At 43.6% G+C, this 22,436-nt stretch overlaps 2 non-coding genes and 2 pseudogenes across 2 annotated transcripts; all 4 read right to left on the bottom strand.

Annotated features, from left to right (window-relative positions):
- Positions 1–5,972: 5,972 nt before the first annotated feature.
- On the bottom strand, positions 5,973–6,172 carry LOC130342983 (U2 spliceosomal RNA). The gene has a single exon (XR_008882428.1). It is a non-coding gene; the product is annotated as a U2 spliceosomal RNA (small nuclear RNA).
- Positions 6,173–13,363: 7,191 nt separating this feature from the next.
- Positions 13,364–13,583, bottom strand: LOC130342987 (U2 spliceosomal RNA; annotated as a pseudogene).
- A 659-nt stretch (positions 13,584–14,242) lies between these two features.
- On the bottom strand, positions 14,243–14,402 carry LOC130342992 (U2 spliceosomal RNA; annotated as a pseudogene).
- A 2,097-nt stretch (positions 14,403–16,499) lies between these two features.
- Positions 16,500–16,692, bottom strand: LOC130342989 (U2 spliceosomal RNA). The gene has a single exon (XR_008882432.1). It is a non-coding gene; the product is annotated as a U2 spliceosomal RNA (small nuclear RNA).
- Between the last annotated feature and the right edge of the window lie 5,744 nt (positions 16,693–22,436).

The raw sequence follows: 22,436 nt of genomic DNA, 5'->3' as shown, positions 1-22,436 counted from the left end.
TCACAACTTCTCTCCTCACTCTTTCCACTTTTGTACCCCAAAAAAACACAAACAAAATTCTTTTTAACTTCCTTAAAACCATATAACTTGGCGGAAACACTATTGCCACATACAATAAAATAGGCAATATTACACTTTTCACAACCAGCACTTTCCCAACCATAGACAAATCTCTCAACCTCCAAAGACTCAATTTTTTGGACACTCTCTTCTCTACATCATCCCAACTTTCTCTCCCATCCAATCTTTCATCCATTTTAACACCTAAAACCTGAATACCACCTTCAATATTCTTCATACCCACATCCTCACTTCCTTGCATACTACCAAAACATTTATACTCACTTTTGTCCCAATTCACCTTAAACCCAGACGCTCCACAAAACAATCCAACTAGTAACTTTGCCCTTCTCATAACAGCCACAGACTCTCCCAAAATACACACATCATCCATGTAGGCCAAAACTTTGACTTCTCTCCCACCACTCCCTGGAATTTTTAACCCTCTAACACACTTATCCCGCCGCAACATCTCTAATAATGGCTCCATAGCACATATAAAAGCCATAGGGGACAACGGACAACCCTGCCTTACACCAGAACATACTTTCACCTTCTCAGACATCCAACCATTTATCAAAACCTTACTATATACTCCATCATACAGCATCCTTACAACATTTACAAAATCACCCGGGAATCCCATTCTCACTAATACTCTAAACAAAAACCTATGTGACAGACGATCAAACGCCTTTTCAAAATCTATCGACATCACTCTAACCTCCTGTTTCCTACTCATACTATCCCATAACAAATCTCTCAACAAACACAAATTTTCATTTATTCTTCTCCCAGGCACTCCACACACTTGTTCTTCTCCAATCACCTGCTCAACCACATCTCTCATCCTATTTGTAATTATTTTAGCAAACACCTTATAATCTACATTCAACAAAGTTATCGGCCTCCAATTCCTCACATCATTCACATCACCTTTCTTATAAATCAACACAACCACTCCACTCTTCATACTTTCCACCATTCTCTCATTCCTCCACATATACCTATACACTTCCACCAAATCATCCTTCACAACATCCCAAATCCAAGCATAAAATTCAACAGGCAACCCATCCTCTCCAGGCGTTTTATTTCTTGACATACTATCCACAGTCCTCTTCACTTCCTCCTCTCCAATCTCTCTCATCAGAGTCCCATATTCACTACCATCCACCCTCTTATCAAGCACTCTCAACACTTCATCCTGCAAGTCCTCTTCACAATCTTTTACCGCATACAACTCTTCATAAAAATTTTTAACCACTCCCAATACAGCTTTACCTTTAACCAGACAGCCATCATCATCATACACTCTTACCATATCCTCTCTCTTCCCAATAGCTTTTTTAAAGAAATATCTCGAACATTTCTCATCTTTCTCTAACTTATCAAGTTTTGCTTGATACATCAACTCTTTACCTTTCTCATTCAACCAATTTTTTAGATCACTCTTCACAACCTCAATCTGCTCACCCACACTCCAGCCATACTTCTTTAACTTATTGAGAAACACCAATCTTTTATTCAGCCATTCATACTTCTTCTTCCTCCCAGCATTCCGCTTATATCCCTCTCTTTTAAAGAAAACTTTTGTTTGACCCTTAACCCATTCCCACCAACACAATATATCAGGAAAATCATTCTTTTTCTTACACCAACCCCTATACTTATTAACATATCTATCATACACTCCTTCCACTTCCAACAATTTAACATTTAATTTCCATACACCCCTCCCACTCACACAATCTGCATCCAATACTAACTCACAACACACATACTCATGATCTGAATATCCTACTTTTTCTTGCATATAATTCTTACATAACACACCCTTAGACACAAAACACATATCAAGTCTGGAACTATGACTTCCACTATCAGAATAATATGTATCTAACAAAGGACACACTCCACACGCTTCAGCCACATCCTTTAACTTAAAGTCACACACCATACTTTTAAGAATATTCCCAGATACATCCACATTCCCCTTAATTTCACAGTTGAAATCCCCCACCCACACCAAAGGTATTTTACCCGGCAGAAACCTCTTAATTACCTCCAACAACCCCACCCGCTCCTCCCTCCTTACCGGCGCATACACATTTATCAACCTAAATTTAACCCCCTGCACCTTAACCTCCACCATGATACACCTCCCCTCCTCTATTACCGCATAACTACAAACTTCAAACTTAAAGCTCTTAAAAAGCACCCCTACCCCATCATTCCTATTATGCCCAGACACCGACCAAACAGCAGGACCATAAGCCCATTCTCCCTTCCCCGGAATATCATTTAGCCCACATTCCTGCAAACAAATAATGTCCGCTTTTTTCCCTGCCAAGTCCTCCAAAATTACTGTCCTTCTGACTTTACTTCTAAAGACTCTAACGTTTATAGAACCGACTAAAAAAGACATACCACCATCTTAACAACCCTAAGGAAGAATTTGACAGAAAAGAAGAAAGTTATTTAGGTAGCTTTCCTCAGCGGTGTGGGAGAAGCTTCTCCCGCAGAGCACGCATCCATGTCGCTCTCAGATAGCGGTTGATACCGATTGTCCGTAGCCACCAGCGTCGACTCCATCTGTCCACCAGAAAGCTTCCTGGCCGTCTTCTTGGGGGGACGAAAAAGATCAAAGTCATCCTCTCTCTCTCTATGTCTCTCCTCACGGTCTTCACCCTCAGAAGAAGACCACTCTTCAATTTGCGGCGACTCCTCAGCCGGGGGACTGGGAGCATCCTCAATCTCCCCTTCTTCCACTTGCACCGCCATTTGCTCCTCCTCCACCACCACTTGCTCCTCCACCACCTTCACTTGCTCCTCTACCACCACAGGACTCTGTACCTCTCCAATAATAACGCTCTCTCTTGCAGGAACCACTGCAGCCGCAGCTGCAGCTGCCCTCCTCCTCTCCACCATTTCCTCTTCCATTCTCCTCTCCTCCTCCCTCCTCTTCAACACTGGACAGTTCTTGTACACATGGCCAGCTTCCCCACATAGGTCACAGGTCCTCGGGTGTGGACATGCACCCGCCTCATGCCCCGGTTGCTTACAGTTCCTGCATTTCTTACTGCCAGGGCAGGCCTCCTTCACATGTCCAAACAATAGACAATTTCTACAGAAAGATGGCTGTCCGTAGTAATAGAGATAACCTCTGAAACCAGCAATGGTAAAGTTCGCCGGAGGGTGCTTAACGCCTCCAATGCAATCTCCATCAAGCCGCAACTTCACAAAGAACTTATACGTGCCATTAAATACACCAATGCTGCTTGTCTGCTTAGTACCACCAGCAATAGACTCACAATAGATGCTCAAGAAGTTCTTAATCATAGAGACATCAACAAACGGATTGTACATGTGGATAAACAAAGTCTTTGTCCCCATTTCAAAAAGGGGATAAAAGGACACATCCCGCAAAACCTCACTTCCACTGTTCCGTTTTAAGCACTCATAAAAGTTCTGGCAGTCAGCATCATATAAGAAGGACACGTCATAAATACCTTGGCGCTTGTTCTCCTGGACACAAAAGAGGTCGCTCAAGGAAAATCCTGCCAGTCGCTCCACAATGGTATGGCCGATGTATTCAATGCTGTTTCTTAGACGATCCGTGGTTAGCACCTTGATGCGTACGGTCTTCTCCACTGCAGACATGTTGGATCCAGCCATCTTTCCAAATCTGTCGGTAACGAGTACCACAGTCTTGATCACCTACGCAGCTAGTCGCGGCGCAGTTCACTCGCACCCTCAGCGCCGATCGAGGCAATAAACCCCGATCTTAGCCAAAAGGCCGAGAAGCGATAACCGTGAAAGGGGCGGGCCCAACAAGGTCCCCTTCATGGGCACTATCACTGCTTGCTGTCAGGGAGGCTGCCAGACAATTTTCCATGCACACTCTGGGCTGGGGGGCAGTCAACCACCAGTACACACAGCAGAACCTAAACCCATACCATTATTGCTAAGCAGCAAGACAGGGGCCCATTGCACTCCCACGGGGCCTTTTTAAATGCAATCCATAACCCGGATTTGCCAGGAACCCTTCTTACTCCTCCTACTTGCATGTGACACTGGGCTTAGGATCTGCATAGGAAACACACACACAAGCACACACCTACCTTTGTTGCCTGCAGATGCCTCCTTGGCTGTCCCCAAACGGTATCAAACCAACACCCACGGGAAGCTGTAAGCATAGAGGACATGCCTGCACCCCATTGGACTTACCTGTGTGGGTTAAATCCGGGTTATTTGACAACCTATGGCGGTGATGGTTCTGCTCAGGCAGAGCAGTGCTGATGCTCCTCATAAAGCTGTCGCTGCTGTGAAGGTTCTAGGTGACATCACAAATCCCTATGGTTACATACACAACAAAGCTGGGTTGTTGTTGTTTACACTCTGCAAGGCCTGTGGAAGTGAGTGACATCATAGCACTGTAGTTCTGAGGGTTCAAGATGGATGCAACAATCTCCTGTTGCTTCTATGAAGGCCGTAATAGACGACATCACCAAACAGCTCCATAGTCACATACACAGCAAAGGAGAGATGTTGTTTACACCTAGTGATGTCAGTGGTATTGAGTGACATCACAGCACAGTGCTAAGGCTCCTGGGCCTGGACACAGCAGCGGCTGCAATATCTCAACGGAGAATACGTTTATATCTATGTGTGTGTGTGCGCATATATATATATATATATATATATATATATATATATATATATATATATATTTCTCCGCCGAAATCACTTTTAAACCCATTTCCACCTTTTTTTCCCTTCTCTTCCTCTTACTTTTTTTTCACGTTTTTTTACGTTTTTCTCCTTTTCGCCTCTTTTCTGGGCGTATTATTCTTCTTTTTCTTCTTTTTTTTCGTCTAATGCATACCCCATCAGTGCAGCAATGCTTATTCAATACCGCCAGCAGATGGAGACACTGGGGGATAATTTTCTAAGGATTTATACTGATTTTTCCTGTCTGAATTTGTCGCACAGAAAGTTGCAGGCCAAATATGTGTGACATTTCTGCGACTTTAGCTTCTAGAGCATTTTTACAACATTATACATAGGTGCTGAATACATAAAAAGCGACTGTTCAGCGACAGACAAGTCGCATCGGCTGAAAGTAGGCCAGAATGTCAGTCCATGTTGGAGCAGGTTTAGATACAGTCTAAAGCATAGATCTCAAAGTCTGTGCACAGAATTTAGCAAGGGCCTCGCACCTTCTGATGCATCAGGTAGGTGCACAATAGCATAGCCTAACCCTCTGTACTTTGGTCTATATTGATGCGGGACATAGACAGCCAGCTGATGACCAATCCATTAGTGCAATGGATGGCTGGAAGCATTTGTCTTTGCCTTTGCAATACCACAGAAGCAATGCATGGTCAATGTACAGCAATGACACACCTGTGTGAACAGCCAGGAGACCCCCCCCCCCCCCCCCCCCATGTTATGTTACATAGTTACATAGTTAGTACGGTCGAAAAAAGACATATGTCCATCACGTTCAACCAGGGAATTAAGGGGTAGGGGTGTGGCGCGATATTGGGGAAGGGATGAGATTTTATATTTCTTCATAAGCATTAATCTTATTTTGTCAATTAGGAACATTCAGCACCCACCCGCTATCAAGGCAGCTGCCTATCATGTCATGCCCTACCTGCACAGGTGTGCTGGCTACTCAAATGATCCAATTAAGGAGGCCATTTAGTCAGCAGCAGCAGAAGTCCTGTGCCTGGACGCTCCAACAGGGGCCAGACACAAGCAGAAGCAGAAGCAGCAGAAGCAGCAGCAGCACCACCTTTTGTTTTTTGGCTGCAGCAGCAGCAAGGCCCACAGGGCTGGCTAGCTGGCTAGCCAGCAAGCAGGTAGCAATGAAAGTAGGAATCTTTCTTTTTAACCCTGTAAGGGGGTGGTGCACTGTACCCGAAGATACTGCCATATCGGGTCAATGCATAGGGCGACGGAAGCAAGCTTCGAAATCGGCCCCCGTTCTCAAAAATCCATTTAATATATGGTCCCCAGATAGGGGACGTATCAGATATTAAACTGATAAGAACAGATTTTTTTTTTTTTTTTTTTTCCTCAGTTACAGACTTGTTCAAGCGATCATCAGGTCACCTACCAAAACTCATCACTTCTAAACAAAGTCTGAAAAAACATCATGCGGAAAAATATCTCAATAAGAAAACTATAAGAGAAGCACAAATTCAAAACCTTGATCAGGATACTTACAACTTTCTCCATTCCTTGTATCTCCAAATCTTTTCAGCCTCTTCCTCTCCCATTCTCTTCTTGTCAAATAGAAAAATAATAAACAACCTTCCAAAAAAAAGTCTCTTCAACTCCCTTGGAGAAATACACACATTTTTAAAAACAAGCAGGTTTCTAGAATCCCATAAAACTTCTTTAAAAACAGAAAATACAATCCAGCTTTCACGAGTGTCCTCTCTCCTGCTAAAATCCTGACCAATAAAAATCTTCTCAAAATTAAAATCAACATATCCCGTGATTGCAGAAAAAAACCTCTGTAGAAGCATAAAAAATTCTCTTGCATAAAAACAGTTCCAAAATAAGTGCACTGTATCCTCCCTGCCTCCACAACCCTCTCTTGGACATTTCTCACTCACTCTTATTCCTCGTCCATTCAGGAAAGCTCTGGTTGGGAGGCAGCCATGAAAAGTCATCCAGTTTACATCTCTCTGTCTATTCGATAATCCTCTAACATTAAAAAGATTCCAGATCTTCACAGACTGAGCAGTAGTGCAGAATGGTACTTCATATAATCTCTCATTTTTTCTTATTTCATTTTCAATTTTCTTTTTCTCAGGTTTTCCCAGGGAACTCAAACCAAATTGATCACTGAAAGACCTGAGAACCACATAGAAGGTAGGTATAACTTGCGCTATTGGTCTCCTCAGATCCTTCTCACACCAGCCCCATTTGGAAAACAACCATCCTGCCAAATACCTGCTCATGTCTGCCACCCAATTATTGCACTGAGACACTTTATAAATTAAAAGAAAGTAATGAGTCTTTAAAAACAGATTAATATCCGGGAAATTATATCCGCCTTTCTTCACGCTCTTCATCACTTCCTCCCTCTTCATCTTTTCCATCTTTGAACCCCAGAAAAAAATAAACAACTTCCTTGTCATCCTTCTGGTCCATAATTTGCCGGGTGGGAAAACCATTGCAGTATATAATAGTAGTGGCAAAATGACTGCCTTTAAAATCAGAACTTTACCTTTAAGAGACAAGTTTCTCAATTTCCAAAAAGATAATTTCTTCTCTATCTTCTCCTCCAACTTCTCATAACTTTTCCCTCCTTTTAGATTTTTTTCAAAAACAACCCCTAACACTTCAATATCTTCCTTCTCATCCACGCCATCCACCACCACTTTTCCTTGCTTTCCAAAATTACTCAATTGGCACTTCCCCCAATTGACTTTCATACCAGCAATACAACAAAAAATCTTTACATGCAAATTCACTCTGTTAAGATCAGCTTGGGAAGTGCAAGTAAAAACCACATCATCCATGTAACTTAAAACCTTCAAATTCCTTCCATTACTTCCCGGGATAAAAACACCACTCACACATTTGTCCTTCTGTACATTTTTGAGCAAGGCCTCAATGACACAAATGAATAAAATTGGGGAGAGTGGGCATCCCTGTCGTACTCCTGATAAAATATTAAAACCCGGCCCCACATGTCCATTGACTAAAATCTGACTTGTTGCCCCATAATAAAAACTTTTAATCACAAACAGTAGCTTCTCAGGAATACCCATATGCTTTAAAACCATAAACATAAAATCATGAGCAACTCTGTCATAAGCTTTTTCAAAATCAATGGATTCCACAAAAAGTGCATTCTTATTAAAATTACTATAATAAATAGAGTCTCTTAAAACTAATAAATTATCAGTTATTCTCCTATTTGGCACTGCACAAACTTGGTATTCTCCAACAAGGTGCTCAACTATGTCACTCATCCTGTTCGCCACAATCTTTGCAATGATCTTATAATCTGTATTCAATAATGTGATCGGCCTCCAGTTTTTCAAATCTCTTTCATCACCTTTCTTATGTATCAAGGTAATAACTCCTTTCTTCATAGACTCCGCTAAAATACCTGAGTTAAAAACATATTGCACCACCCGTGTAAAATCTTGCTTTAAAATATGCCAAAAAACTGAATAAAACTCAAAGGGGAGGCCATCACAGCCCGGTGTCTTCCCTTTCGCTGTCATGTCCAGAGCCTGCTTGATCTCCCCTTCACAAACTTCCTCAATTAAAAATGCACTTTTTCCTTCAGGGACATTATTCTCTAAAATATTACAATAATTATTCATCTCCGTCTCACTGGCTCTGCTCTTATTACTAAAATGTGTTTCATAAAATCTGCCAATCTCCTTCACCATCTCATCACCAACAACTTCCCCTGTAGGAGTTAAAACAGACTTAAAAACACCCCTAGCATTAAAACATTTTTTAAAGAAATATCTTGTACATTGTTCATTTTCCTCCAAATGTTGAACTTTGGATTTAAAAACAATATTTCTACCTCTTTCCAACAACCTGTTCTTCATCTCAATTTTCACCTTCTCAATTTCCTCCTCCACCTCCACACCAACATGTTTAAACTTAAAGAGAGTTTCTAAACGTGAGATAAGCCTTTCATAACCCCTCCTCTTTTCTTGTGCCCTCCTTATGCAAATGAACTTAAAATACTTAGCAAACTCACTTTTTGCCCAATCCCACCAAGCTAAAACATTACTAAAAACAGATTGTTTAGAAGTACAAGATAAAAAAAAATCTTTAAAACCGGCCATTACTTCTTCATCTTCTAATAGACTTACATTTAATTTCCAGAGCCCTCTACCAAAATGAAAGGACTCTGCAATACTTATTTCTGCCGACACCATCTTATGATCTGAGAAAGTTGACATCATTTGATTGCACCGGACCACCTTAATCCCCTCAGAGACAAGAATGTAATCAATCCGGGATTTACAGCGGCCACTATCTGATATATAGGTGTATCTTTCATCAGTGCTAACCATCAGTCCCACATCAGAATAATGTAAGTCTTGAATAATTTGGTTTAAAACATTTGAAGTAATATCAGTTCTAACCTTAGCAGAGCTCTCACGATCATTGACGGATCTAATGCAGTTAAAATCACCAACAATAATAGTACCATCACGACCAGGAATAAAAAGTTTAAGAGACTCTAAAAATAACACACGTGCCTGTTTTTCTGCTGGCGCATATACATTAAAAACTCTCATTCTCTGGCCTAAAAACTCAAAATTTAAAACCATACAACGACCTGGTACTAAAACTTGGCAATTTAAAACTTTAATGTCCCTGTTACACAATAAAATCCCCACACCTTCATTTTTATTCTCTGTGCATGTAGACCAAAAAGACTGCCCTCTCTTCCATTCATCTACACAAGGTGCAGACTTAATTGCACACTCCTGTAAACAAAATATATCTCCCTTCACATTCTCCAAAAAATCAAAAACTGCTGCTCTTCTGATGGTTGTTCCTATACTCCGAACATTAAGAGTAGCCACAACCAATGCCATTAAAAAGGAAAGAAGGCAATCCATTTTCTTAACATCCATTTTAACTAGAAGTTAGTATTCTGACCTTCAACCTTCCTTAGCAGCATCCCATAGCAATCAGGCGACCCCACTTGAGAGTCCCTGTCCATCATTTCCTCACCTCCATACACAGGATCCGTCTGATCCCCTGACCAACTCCCTTTCTTACACCTTTTACTTTTACCTTGAAAGCCTCCATTTGCATCTTCATCTTCATCTTCCCCCTCCTCCTCCTCCTTCTCCTCCTCTTCAGATGTTACATTCTCCTCCCCACTAATCACCCTCTGCCCAGGTGTTAGGGATCTCCCACTCTCATTCTCCTGAAACTCCATCCCCTCCTCTTCCCCCACCACTGGGTTTGGGCATTCAAAATCCTCAATTGTTTCTTCACATGGGGGAACCTCCCTACACACAGTCTCCACACTCTCCACCACTTTCTCTTTTTTCCCTTTACGTGCTTTCTTCTTACTGACCTCAGTAAACTCTTCACCAACACCAGTCTCCTCACAATGCACACCAGTGGAGTCACCCTCCTCCCCTTTTCCAGATTTTTCCTGAGTATTCATGTGCTGCACTGTCACACCTGCTGCACTCCCTTTTACAGAGTTCTCGTCAATCACCTGAGTCACCTCAGCATTCACACCAAAAACACGTGGAAATGGCCTTTCTCCTCTTTCCTCTCTTCTATTTCCTGCTGCGTCAGCATAGCTCATTTTCTTTCTATACCATAAACTGCATCCTCTAGCCAAATGCTCCTCACTACCACAGATATCACACGTTTTCTTCTCAGTACATTCACCCGAGTTGTGACCTGATTTCCCACAATTCCTGCAGCATACTCCTTGCTCAGGGCAAGACTCCTGTACATGTCCATAAGCGTGACAACGTCTACAGTACTGCAACTGTCCTTCATAAAAACAAAAACCTCTTTCTCCTCCAATAGAAAATACCTGTGGTATACTCTTCCTTCCCTCTTCCATTCCTTCGTCCTTTTTAAATTTTACAACAAATTTCCTTTTACAATTAAAGTACCCATGTCTGTTCTTGAGTCTTCCAAGAAATTTAACTTCATCACAATATCGGTACAAAAAATTGGTCACCATCTCATCCGAAACCTTCGGGTTGTACATATGGACTATAACAACCTTAGACATATTCATGAATAATGGTTCCACTTTCACCTTACTCATTATAGCTGGCTCATTCCTCCTCTTCATCACTTCTAAGTCCATGTAGACCCTCTGGCAAACCTCAGAATCATAAAAGGTTATATCGTAAATCCCTTGCCTAGGGAAATCTTGCATAGCGATTACATGCCATACCTGAAGGTACTGGAGCTTGCGAAGAATCTCCAGCACAACTTGATCCAATCCAATCGTCCCCCGGTGTTCGCCAGGAACGTAAATCCGCATCGTATCCTCGAGTCCTCGAGTCCTCTCTCCGCTCATTTTTGCAGGTTAAGATACCCACTATCGCAACCCAGTAACAATCCAGGGCCCCCCGCAAAAGAGGGCCCCGATCACCACCCCTTCCGACTCCTACCCTGCCCGGTAAACCGCACAGGATCGAAGCCAAAAGGCCGAGAAGCGATAACCGTGAAAGGGGCGGGCCCAACAAGGTCCCCTTCATGGGCACTATCACTGCTTGCTGTCAGGGAGGCTGCCAGACAATTTTCCATGCACACTCTGGGCTGGGGGGCAGTCAACCACCAGTACACACAGCAGAACCTAAACCCATACCATTATTGCTAAGCAGCAAGACAGGGGCCCATTGCACTCCCACGGGGCCTTTTTAAATGCAATCCATAACCCGGATTTGCCAGGAACCCTTCTTACTCCTCCTACTTGCATGTGACACTGGGCTTAGGATCTGCATAGGAAACACACACACAAGCACACACCTACCTTTGTTGCCTGCAGATGCCTCCTTGGCTGTCCCCAAACGGTATCAAACCAACACCCACGGGAAGCTGTAAGCATAGAGGACATGCCTGCACCCCATTGGACTTACCTGTGTGGGTTAAATCCGGGTTATTTGACAACCTATGGCGGTGATGGTTCTGCTCAGGCAGAGCAGTGCTGATGCTCCTCATAAAGCTGTCGCTGCTGTGAAGGTTCTAGGTGACATCACAAATCCCTATGGTTACATACACAACAAAGCTGGGTTGTTGTTGTTTACACTCTGCAAGGCCTGTGGAAGTGAGTGACATCATAGCACTGTAGTTCTGAGGGTTCAAGATGGATGCAACAATCTCCTGTTGCTTCTATGAAGGCCGTAATAGACGACATCACCAAACAGCTCCATAGTCACATACACAGCAAAGGAGAGATGTTGTTTACACCTAGTGATGTCAGTGGTATTGAGTGACATCACAGCACAGTGCTAAGGCTCCTGGGGCTGGACACAGCAGCGGCTGCAATATCTCAACGGAGAATACGTTTATATCTATGTGTGTGTGTGCGCATATATATATATATATATATATATATATATATATATATATATATTTCTCCGCCGAAATCACTTTTAAACCCATTTCCACCTTTTTTTCCCTTCTCTTCCTCTTACTTTTTTTTCACGTTTTTTTACGTTTTTCTCCTTTTCGCCTCTTTTCTGGGCGTATTATTCTTCTTTTTCTTCTTTTTTTTCGTCTAATGCATACCCCATCAGTGCAGCAATGCTTATTCAATACCGCCAGCAGATGGAGACACTGGGGGATAATTTTCTAAGGATTTATACTGATTTTTCCTGTCTGAATTTGTCGCACAGAAAGTTGCAGGCCAAATATGTGTGACATTTCTGCGACTTTAGCTTCTAGAGCATTTTTACAACATTATACATAGGTGCTGAATACATAAAAAGCGACTGTTCAGCGACAGACAAGTCGCATCGGCTGAAAGTAGGCCAGAATGTCAGTCCATGTTGGAGCAGGTTTAGATACAGTCTAAAGCATAGATCTCAAAGTCTGTGCACAGAATTTAGCAAGGGCCTCGCACCTTCTGATGCATCAGGTAGGTGCACAATAGCATAGCCTAACCCTCTGTACTTTGGTCTATATTGATGCGGGACATAGACAGCCAGCTGATGACCAATCCATTAGTGCAATGGATGGCTGGAAGCATTTGTCTTTGCCTTTGCAATACCACAGAAGCAATGCATGGTCAATGTACAGCAATGACACACCTGTGTGAACAGCCAGGAGACCCCCCCCCCCCCCCCCATGTTATGTTACATAGTTACATAGTTAGTACGGTCGAAAAAAGACATATGTCCATCACGTTCAACCAGGGAATTAAGGGGTAGGGGTGTGGCGCGATATTGGGGAAGGGATGAGATTTTATATTTCTTCATAAGCATTAATCTTATTTTGTCAATTAGGAACATTCAGCACCCACCCGCTATCAAGGCAGCTGCCTATCATGTCATGCCCTACCTGCACAGGTGTGCTGGCTACTCAAATGATCCAATTAAGGAGGCCATTTAGTCAGCAGCAGCAGAAGTCCTGTGCCTGGACGCTCCAACAGGGGCCAGACACAAGCAGAAGCAGAAGCAGCAGAAGCAGCAGCAGCACCACCTTTTGTTTTTTGGCTGCAGCAGCAGCAAGGCCCACAGGGCTGGCTAGCTGGCTAGCCAGCAAGCAGGTAGCAATGAAAGTAGGAATCTTTCTTTTTAACCCTGTAAGGGGGTGGTGCACTGTACCCGAAGATACTGCCATATCGGGTCAATGCATAGGGCGACGGAAGCAAGCTTCGAAATCGGCCCCCGTTCTCAAAAATCCATTTAATATATGGTCCCCAGATAGGGGACGTATCAGATATTAAACTGATAAGAACAGATTTTTTTTTTTTTTTTTTTTTAAGCCGAGGAACGTGCTTTCGATTCACCCAAAGTGCAAGAAAAAGTGCAAACGTGTTACACTAAAAAAAAAACGTGCACAAAGGATGCGGTCTATCGCAAGCCCTTCTCCGATAGGAGAGAGGCCCCCCAACAAACCTTACCCTTCGCCTCCGGACCAAAAGGTACCTGCGAGGTTCCAGGTTCGATGTCCCTTTTCGCCGAAGCTACTAGGGGACCACAAATGCTCCCGGCATCCCCCTTGGCGTTAGCCAAGGTATCTGCCCGCAGAGCCGATTACGGTAGGTACCCTGCCAAAGCAGGAGTACCCGGGGTGTTTGCAGGGAGGTGCGGAACCTAATGGCCACACACACCTCCCCTAGACCGCCAGGAGGGACACCCAGAAGGGCTACCGCATCCTGACAAATCCTGTGAACACACAACACGCAAAAAGTGACACAGTGAGACAAAAAAAGAAATAAATAAGTGAATGTGTGCAGATATACTGCCCGGACATCCGGCCGGATCTATAAAAATTTCTCTGATCCTAGCCAGAAGGCCGGGAATCAAGAGGTGAGTGCCACAAGGTGAAGAGATTATGGTGCCCGTGCTTCAACTCAGTGAGTCTATTCTCCCAGTGAGTTTCGGCACCTCGGGGTCACCACTCCCCGAGGCACAAAAGTACCTCGGCTCTAGACCCTCTCAGCCTCATGGCGAGACCCGGAGGGAACAGGTCACATCGGGGCAGCCGTCGAGCTGATTCCTCAGAACCAGCCCCGGAAAGCCCTGGTACACCTGCATCCTCCATGCAGCACCCATCCCCACCAGCATGAAAACTGATAAGAACAGATACTACACTTGATCTTAGCCAAAAGGCCGAGAAGCGATAACCGTGAAAGGGGCGGGCCCAACAAGGTCCCCTTCATGGGCACTATCACTGCTTGCTGTCAGGGAGGCTGCCAGACAATTTTCCATGCACACTCTGGGCTGGGGGGCAGTCAACCACCAGTACACACAGCAGAACCTAAACCCATACCATTATTGCTAAGCAGCAAGACAGGGGCCCATTGCACTCCCACGGGGCCTTTTTAAATGCAATCCATAACCCGGATTTGCCAGGAACCCTTCTTACTCCTCCTACTTGCATGTGACACTGGGCTTAGGATCTGCATAGGAAACACACACACAAGCACACACCTACCTTTGTTGCCTGCAGATGCCTCCTTGGCTGTCCCCAAACGGTATCAAACCAACACCCACGGGAAGCTGTAAGCATAGAGGACATGCCTGCACCCCATTGGACTTACCTGTGTGGGTTAAATCCGGGTTATTTGACAACCTATGGCGGTGATGGTTCTGCTCAGGCAGAGCAGTGCTGATGCTCCTCATAAAGCTGTCGCTGCTGTGAAGGTTCTAGGTGACATCACAAATCCCTATGGTTACATACACAACAAAGCTGGGTTGTTGTTGTTTACACTCTGCAAGGCCTGTGGAAGTGAGTGACATCATAGCACTGTAGTTCTGAGGGTTCAAGATGGATGCAACAATCTCCTGTTGCTTCTATGAAGGCCGTAATAGACGACATCACCAAACAGCTCCATAGTCACATACACAGCAAAGGAGAGATGTTGTTTACACCTAGTGATGTCAGTGGTATTGAGTGACATCACAGCACAGTGCTAAGGCTCCTGGGCCTGGACACAGCAGCGGCTGCAATATCTCAACGGAGAATACGTTTATATCTATGTGTGTGTGTGCGCATATATATATATATATATATATATATATATATATATATGTATATATATATATATATATTTCTCCGCCGAAATCACTTTTAAACCCATTTCCACCTTTTTTTCCCTTCTCTTCCTCTTACTTTTTTTTCACGTTTTTTTACGTTTTTCTCCTTTTCGCCTCTTTTCTGGGCGTATTATTCTTCTTTTTCTTCTTTTTTTTCGTCTAATGCATACCCCATCAGTGCAGCAATGCTTATTCAATACCGCCAGCAGATGGAGACACTGGGGGATAATTTTCTAAGGATTTATACTGATTTTTCCTGTCTGAATTTGTCGCACAGAAAGTTGCAGGCCAAATATGTGTGACATTTCTGCGACTTTAGCTTCTAGAGCATTTTTACAACATTATACATAGGTGCTGAATACATAAAAAGCGACTGTTCAGCGACAGACAAGTCGCATCGGCTGAAAGTAGGCCAGAATGTCAGTCCATGTTGGAGCAGGTTTAGATACAGTCTAAAGCATAGATCTCAAAGTCTGTGCACAGAATTTAGCAAGGGCCTCGCACCTTCTGATGCATCAGGTAGGTGCACAATAGCATAGCCTAACCCTCTGTACTTTGGTCTATATTGATGCGGGACATAGACAGCCAGCTGATGACCAATCCATTAGTGCAATGGATGGCTGGAAGCATTTGTCTTTGCCTTTGCAATACCACAGAAGCAATGCATGGTCAATGTACAGCAATGACACACCTGTGTGAACAGCCAGGAGACCCCCCCCCCCCCCCCCATGTTATGTTACATAGTTACATAGTTAGTACGGTCGAAAAAAGACATATGTCCATCACGTTCAACCAGGGAATTAAGGGGTAGGGGTGTGGCGCGATATTGGGGAAGGGATGAGATTTTATATTTCTTCATAAGCATTAATCTTATTTTGTCAATTAGGAACATTCAGCACCCACCCGCTATCAAGGCAGCTGCCTATCATGTCATGCCCTACCTGCACAGGTGTGCTGGCTACTCAAATGATCCAATTAAGGAGGCCATTTAGTCAGCAGCAGCAGAAGTCCTGTGCCTGGACGCTCCAACAGGGGCCAGACACAAGCAGAAGCAGAAGCAGCAGAAGCACCACCTTTTGTTTTTTGGCTGCAGCAGCAGCAAGGCCCACAGGGCTGGCTAGCTGGCTAGCCAGCAAGCAGGTAGCAATGAAAGTAGGAATCTTTCTTTTTAACCCTGTAAGGGGGTGGTGCACTGTACCCGAAGATACTGCCATATCGGGTCAATGCATAGGGCGACGGAAGCAAGCTTCGAAATCGGCCCCCGTTCTCAAAAATCCATTTAATATATGGTCCCCAGATAGGGGACGTATCAGATATTAAACTGATAAGAACAGATTTTTTTTTTTTTTTTTTTTTTTTTTTTTTAATAAACCTTCAGGTTTAGACTAAACACCACTTAGATAACGCGTCATTTTTGACTCATGGTGAAGTCTAACTCATCATTAGGTCATTCTTTATTTGTTCAAAGCAAATTCAAAACAAATTCAAATACCATCACCATTACACCCTTACAACATGTCTCCACTTCAAAAATTTCCATATCCCCTCTGCATCTATTTCACCTAATTTCTTTTTATCATGTAAATAAACGGTGTACAACCTATCCAGAATCATTCTTAAACTTCCTTCCACAGTCACATCTTTTCTCTTAAACACATATAAATTTCTAACATCCCACAAGACTTCCTTCACAATCGCCAACAACACAAACAACACTCTTTCATTCTTTCTTCCAATCATACTAAGACCAAACATCACAACCTCATATGACAACCTATTTATCCCAGTCAACTCCTTACACAACGGACCTATCCCTCTCCATACATTCTGAGCCATGTCACAATTCCAAATCACATGCATCACACTTTCAACCCCACTACAATCTTCCCTCGGACATATTTCACTCCTTCCAATACCTCTATTCCTTTGGAACTCTCTTACTGGTAAGGCTCCATGCAAACACTGCCATCCTATCTCTCTCTGTCTATTTGATATTCCATCTGTCATTAAACTCTTCCACACCTTAGACACATCCTGGCCTCTTACCATATTAATCGGACACTCCACCTCACTTGCGGCGACATACCCAAACACATTCTTCTTACTTTCAAACAACTCCTTTCTCACACCAATCAACCTATAACTCTCCAAAAACTTTTCCACATACAAATACCAACTCGGGCACACAAAAGCATAAGGCACTCTCAAATCTCTCTCCAGCCAACCTAATTTGCATAACACACGCCCACCTAAATATCTCAACATACATGCAAAATTCTTTTCTCCTCTCATCATCCTTCTAACCGCAAACACCACATTCACCCCCAAATACACATCTAGATTTGGAAATCCCATTCCACCCTTACTACCATCCTTCATCACAACTTCTCTCCTCACTCTTTCCACTTTTGTACCCCAAAAAAACACAAACAAAATTCTTTTTAACTTCCTTAAAACCATATAACTTGGCGGAAACACTATTGCCACATACAATAAAATAGGCAATATTACACTTTTCACAACCAGCACTTTCCCAACCATAGACAAATCTCTCAACCTCCAAAGACTCAATTTTTTGGACACTCTCTTCTCTACATCATCCCAACTTTCTCTCCCATCCAATCTTTCATCCATTTTAACACCTAAAACCTGAATACCACCTTCAATATTCTTCATACCCACATCCTCACTTCCTTGCATACTACCAAAACATTTATACTCACTTTTGTCCCAATTCACCTTAAACCCAGACGCTCCACAAAACAATCCAACTAGTAACTTTGCCCTTCTCATAACAGCCACAGACTCTCCCAAAATACACACATCATCCATGTAGGCCAAAACTTTGACTTCTCTCCCACCACTCCCTGGAATTTTTAACCCTCTAACACACTTATCCCGCCGCAACATCTCTAATAATGGCTCCATAGCACATATAAAAGCCATAGGGGACAACGGACAACCCTGCCTTACACCAGAACATACTTTCACCTTCTCAGACATCCAACCATTTATCAAAACCTTACTATATACTCCATCATACAGCATCCTTACAACATTTACAAAATCACCCGGGAATCCCATTCTCACTAATACTCTAAACAAAAACCTATGTGACAGACGATCAAACGCCTTTTCAAAATCTATCGACATCACTCCAACCTCCTGTTTCCTACTCATACTATCCCATAACAAATCTCTCAACAAACACAAATTTTCATTTTTTCTTCTCCCAGGCACTCCACACACTTGTTCTTCTCCAATCACCTGCTCAACCACATCTCTCATCCTATTTGTAATTATTTTAGCAAACACCTTATAATCTACATTCAACAAAGTTATCGGCCTCCAATTCCTCACATCATTCACATCACCTTTCTTATAAATCAACACAACCACTCCACTCTTCATACTTTCCACCATTCTCTCATTCCTCCACATATACCTATACACTTCCACCAAATCATCCTTCACAACATCCCAAATCCAAGCATAAAATTCAACAGGCAACCCATCCTCTCCAGGCGTTTTATTTCTTGACATACTATCCACAGTCCTCTTCACTTCCTCCTCTCCAATCTCTCTCATCAGAGTCCCATATTCACTACCATCCACCCTCTTATCAAGCACTCTCAACACTTCATCCTGCAAGTCCTCTTCACAATCTTTTACCGCATACAACTCTTCATAAAAATTTTTAACCACTCCCAATACAGCTTTACCTTTAACCAGACAGCCATCATCATCATACACTCTTACCATATCCTCTCTCTTCCCAATAGCTTTTTTAAAGAAATATCTCGAACATTTCTCATCTTTCTCTAACTTATCAAGTTTTGCTTGATACATCAACTCTTTACCTTTCTCATTCAACCAATTTTTTAGATCACTCTTCACAACCTCAATCTGCTCACCCACACTCCAGCCATACTTCTTTAACTTATTGAGAAACACCAATCTTTTATTCAGCCATTCATACTTCTTCTTCCTCCCAGCATTCCGCTTATATCCCTCTCTTTTAAAGAAAACTTTTGTTTGACCCTTAACCCATTCCCACCAACACAATATATCAGGAAAATCATTCTTTTTCTTACACCAACCCCTATACTTATTAACATATCTATCATACACTCCTTCCACTTCCAACAATTTAACATTTAATTTCCATACACCCCTCCCACTCACACAATCTGCATCCAATACTAACTCACAACACACATACTCATGATCTGAATATCCTACTTTTTCTTGCATATAATTCTTACATAACACACCCTTAGACACAAAACACATATCAAGTCTGGAACTATGACTTCCACTATCAGAATAATATGTATCTAACAAAGGACACACTCCACACGCTTCAGCCACATCCTTTAACTTAAAGTCACACACCATACTTTTAAGAATATTCCCAGATACATCCACATTCCCCTTAATTTCACAGTTGAAATCCCCCACCCACACCAAAGGTATTTTACCCGGCAGAAACCTCTTAATTACCTCCAACAACCCCACCCGCTCCTCCCTCCTTACCGGCGCATACACATTTATCAACCTAAATTTAACCCCCTGCACCTTAACCTCCACCATGATACACCTCCCCTCCTCTATTACCACATAACTACAAACTTCAAACTTAAAGCTCTTAAAAAGCACCCCTACCCCATCATTCCTATTATGCCCAGACACCGACCAAACAGCAGGACCATAAGCCCATTCTCCCTTCCCCGGAATATCATTTAGCCCACATTCCTGCAAACAAATAATGTCCGCTTTTTTCCCTGCCAAGTCCTCCAAAATTACTGTCCTTCTGACTTTACTTCTAAAGACTCTAACGTTTATAGAACCGACTAAAAAAGACATACCACCATCTTAACAACCCTAAGGAAGAATTTGACAGAAAAGAAGAAAGTTATTTAGGTAGCTTTCCTCAGCGGTGTGGGAGAAGCTTCTCCCGCAGAGCACGCATCCATGTCGCTCTCAGATAGCGGTTGATACCGATTGTCCGTAGCCACCAGCGTCGACTCCATCTGTCCACCAGAAAGCTTCCTGGCCGTCTTCTTGGGGGGACGAAAAAGATCAAAGTCATCCTCTCTCTCTCTATGTCTCTCCTCACGGTCTTCACCCTCAGAAGAAGACCACTCTTCAATTTGCGGCGACTCCTCAGCCGGGGGACTGGGAGCATCCTCAATCTCCCCTTCTTCCACTTGCACCGCCATTTGCTCCTCCTCCACCACCACTTGCTCCTCCACCACCTTCACTTGCTCCTCTACCACCACAGGACTCTGTACCTCTCCAATAATAACGCTCTCTCTTGCAGGAACCACTGCAGCCGCAGCTGCAGCTGCCCTCCTCCTCTCCACCATTTCCTCTTCCATTCTCCTCTCCTCCTCCCTCCTCTTCAACACTGGACAGTTCTTGTACACATGGCCAGCTTCCCCACATAGGTCACAGGTCCTCGGGTGTGGACATGCACCCGCCTCATGCCCCGGTTGCTTACAGTTCCTGCATTTCTTACTGCCAGGGCAGGCCTCCTTCACATGTCCAAACAATAGACAATTTCTACAGAAAGATGGCTGTCCGTAGTAATAGAGATAACCTCTGAAACCAGCAATGGTAAAGTTCGCCGGAGGGTGCTTAACGCCTCCAATGCAATCTCCATCAAGCCGCAACTTCACAAAGAACTTATACGTGCCATTAAATACACCAATGCTGCTTGTCTGCTTAGTACCACCAGCAATAGACTCACAATAGATGCTCAAGAAGTTCTTAATCATAGAGACATCAACAAACGGATTGTACATGTGGATAAACAAAGTCTTTGTCCCCATTTCAAAAAGGGGATAAAAGGACACATCCCGCAAAACCTCACTTCCACTGTTCCGTTTTAAGCACTCATAAAAGTTCTGGCAGTCAGCATCATATAAGAAGGACACGTCATAAATACCTTGGCGCTTGTTCTCCTGGACACAAAAGAGGTCGCTCAAGGAAAATCCTGCCAGTCGCTCCACAATGGTATGGCCGATGTATTCAATGCTGTTTCTTAGACGATCCGTGGTTAGCACCTTGATGCGTACGGTCTTCTCCACTGCAGACATGTTGGATCCAGCCATCTTTCCAAATCTGTCGGTAACGAGTACCACAGTCTTGATCACCTACGCAGCTAGTCGCGGCGCAGTTCACTCGCACCCTCAGCGCCGATCGAGGCAATAAACCCCGATCTTAGCCAAAAGGCCGAGAAGCGATAACCGTGAAAGGGGCGGGCCCAACAAGGTCCCCTTCATGGGCACTATCACTGCTTGCTGTCAGGGAGGCTGCCAGACAATTTTCCATGCACACTCTGGGCTGGGGGGCAGTCAACCACCAGTACACACAGCAGAACCTAAACCCATACCATTATTGCTAAGCAGCAAGACAGGGGCCCATTGCACTCCCACGGGGCCTTTTTAAATGCAATCCATAACCCGGATTTGCCAGGAACCCTTCTTACTCCTCCTACTTGCATGTGACACTGGGCTTAGGATCTGCATAGGAAACACACACACAAGCACACACCTACCTTTGTTGCCTGCAGATGCCTCCTTGGCTGTCCCCAAACGGTATCAAACCAACACCCACGGGAAGCTGTAAGCATAGAGGACATGCCTGCACCCCATTGGACTTACCTGTGTGGGTTAAATCCGGGTTATTTGACAACCTATGGCGGTGATGGTTCTGCTCAGGCAGAGCAGTGCTGATGCTCCTCATAAAGCTGTCGCTGCTGTGAAGGTTCTAGGTGACATCACAAATCCCTTTGGTTACATACACAACAAAGCTGGGTTGTTGTTGTTTACACTCTGCAAGGCCTGTGGAAGTGAGTGACATCATAGCACTGTAGTTCTGAGGGTTCAAGATGGATGCAACAATCTCCTGTTGCTTCTATGAAGGCCGTAATAGACGACATCACCAAACAGCTCCATAGTCACATACACAGCAAAGGAGAGATGTTGTTTACACCTAGTGATGTCAGTGGTATTGAGTGACATCACAGCACAGTGCTAAGGCTCCTGGGCCTGGACACAGCAGCGGCTGCAATATCTCAACGGAGAATACGTTTATATCTATGTGTGTGTGTGC

The sequence above is a fragment of the Hyla sarda genome, unplaced genomic scaffold (assembly GCF_029499605.1).
Source record: "Hyla sarda isolate aHylSar1 unplaced genomic scaffold, aHylSar1.hap1 scaffold_665, whole genome shotgun sequence".
Classification (NCBI taxonomy): Eukaryota; Metazoa; Chordata; class Amphibia; order Anura; family Hylidae; genus Hyla; species Hyla sarda.
Note: the sequence above shows the minus strand (reverse complement) of the source record. Positions and strands in the feature narration are given on the sequence as shown.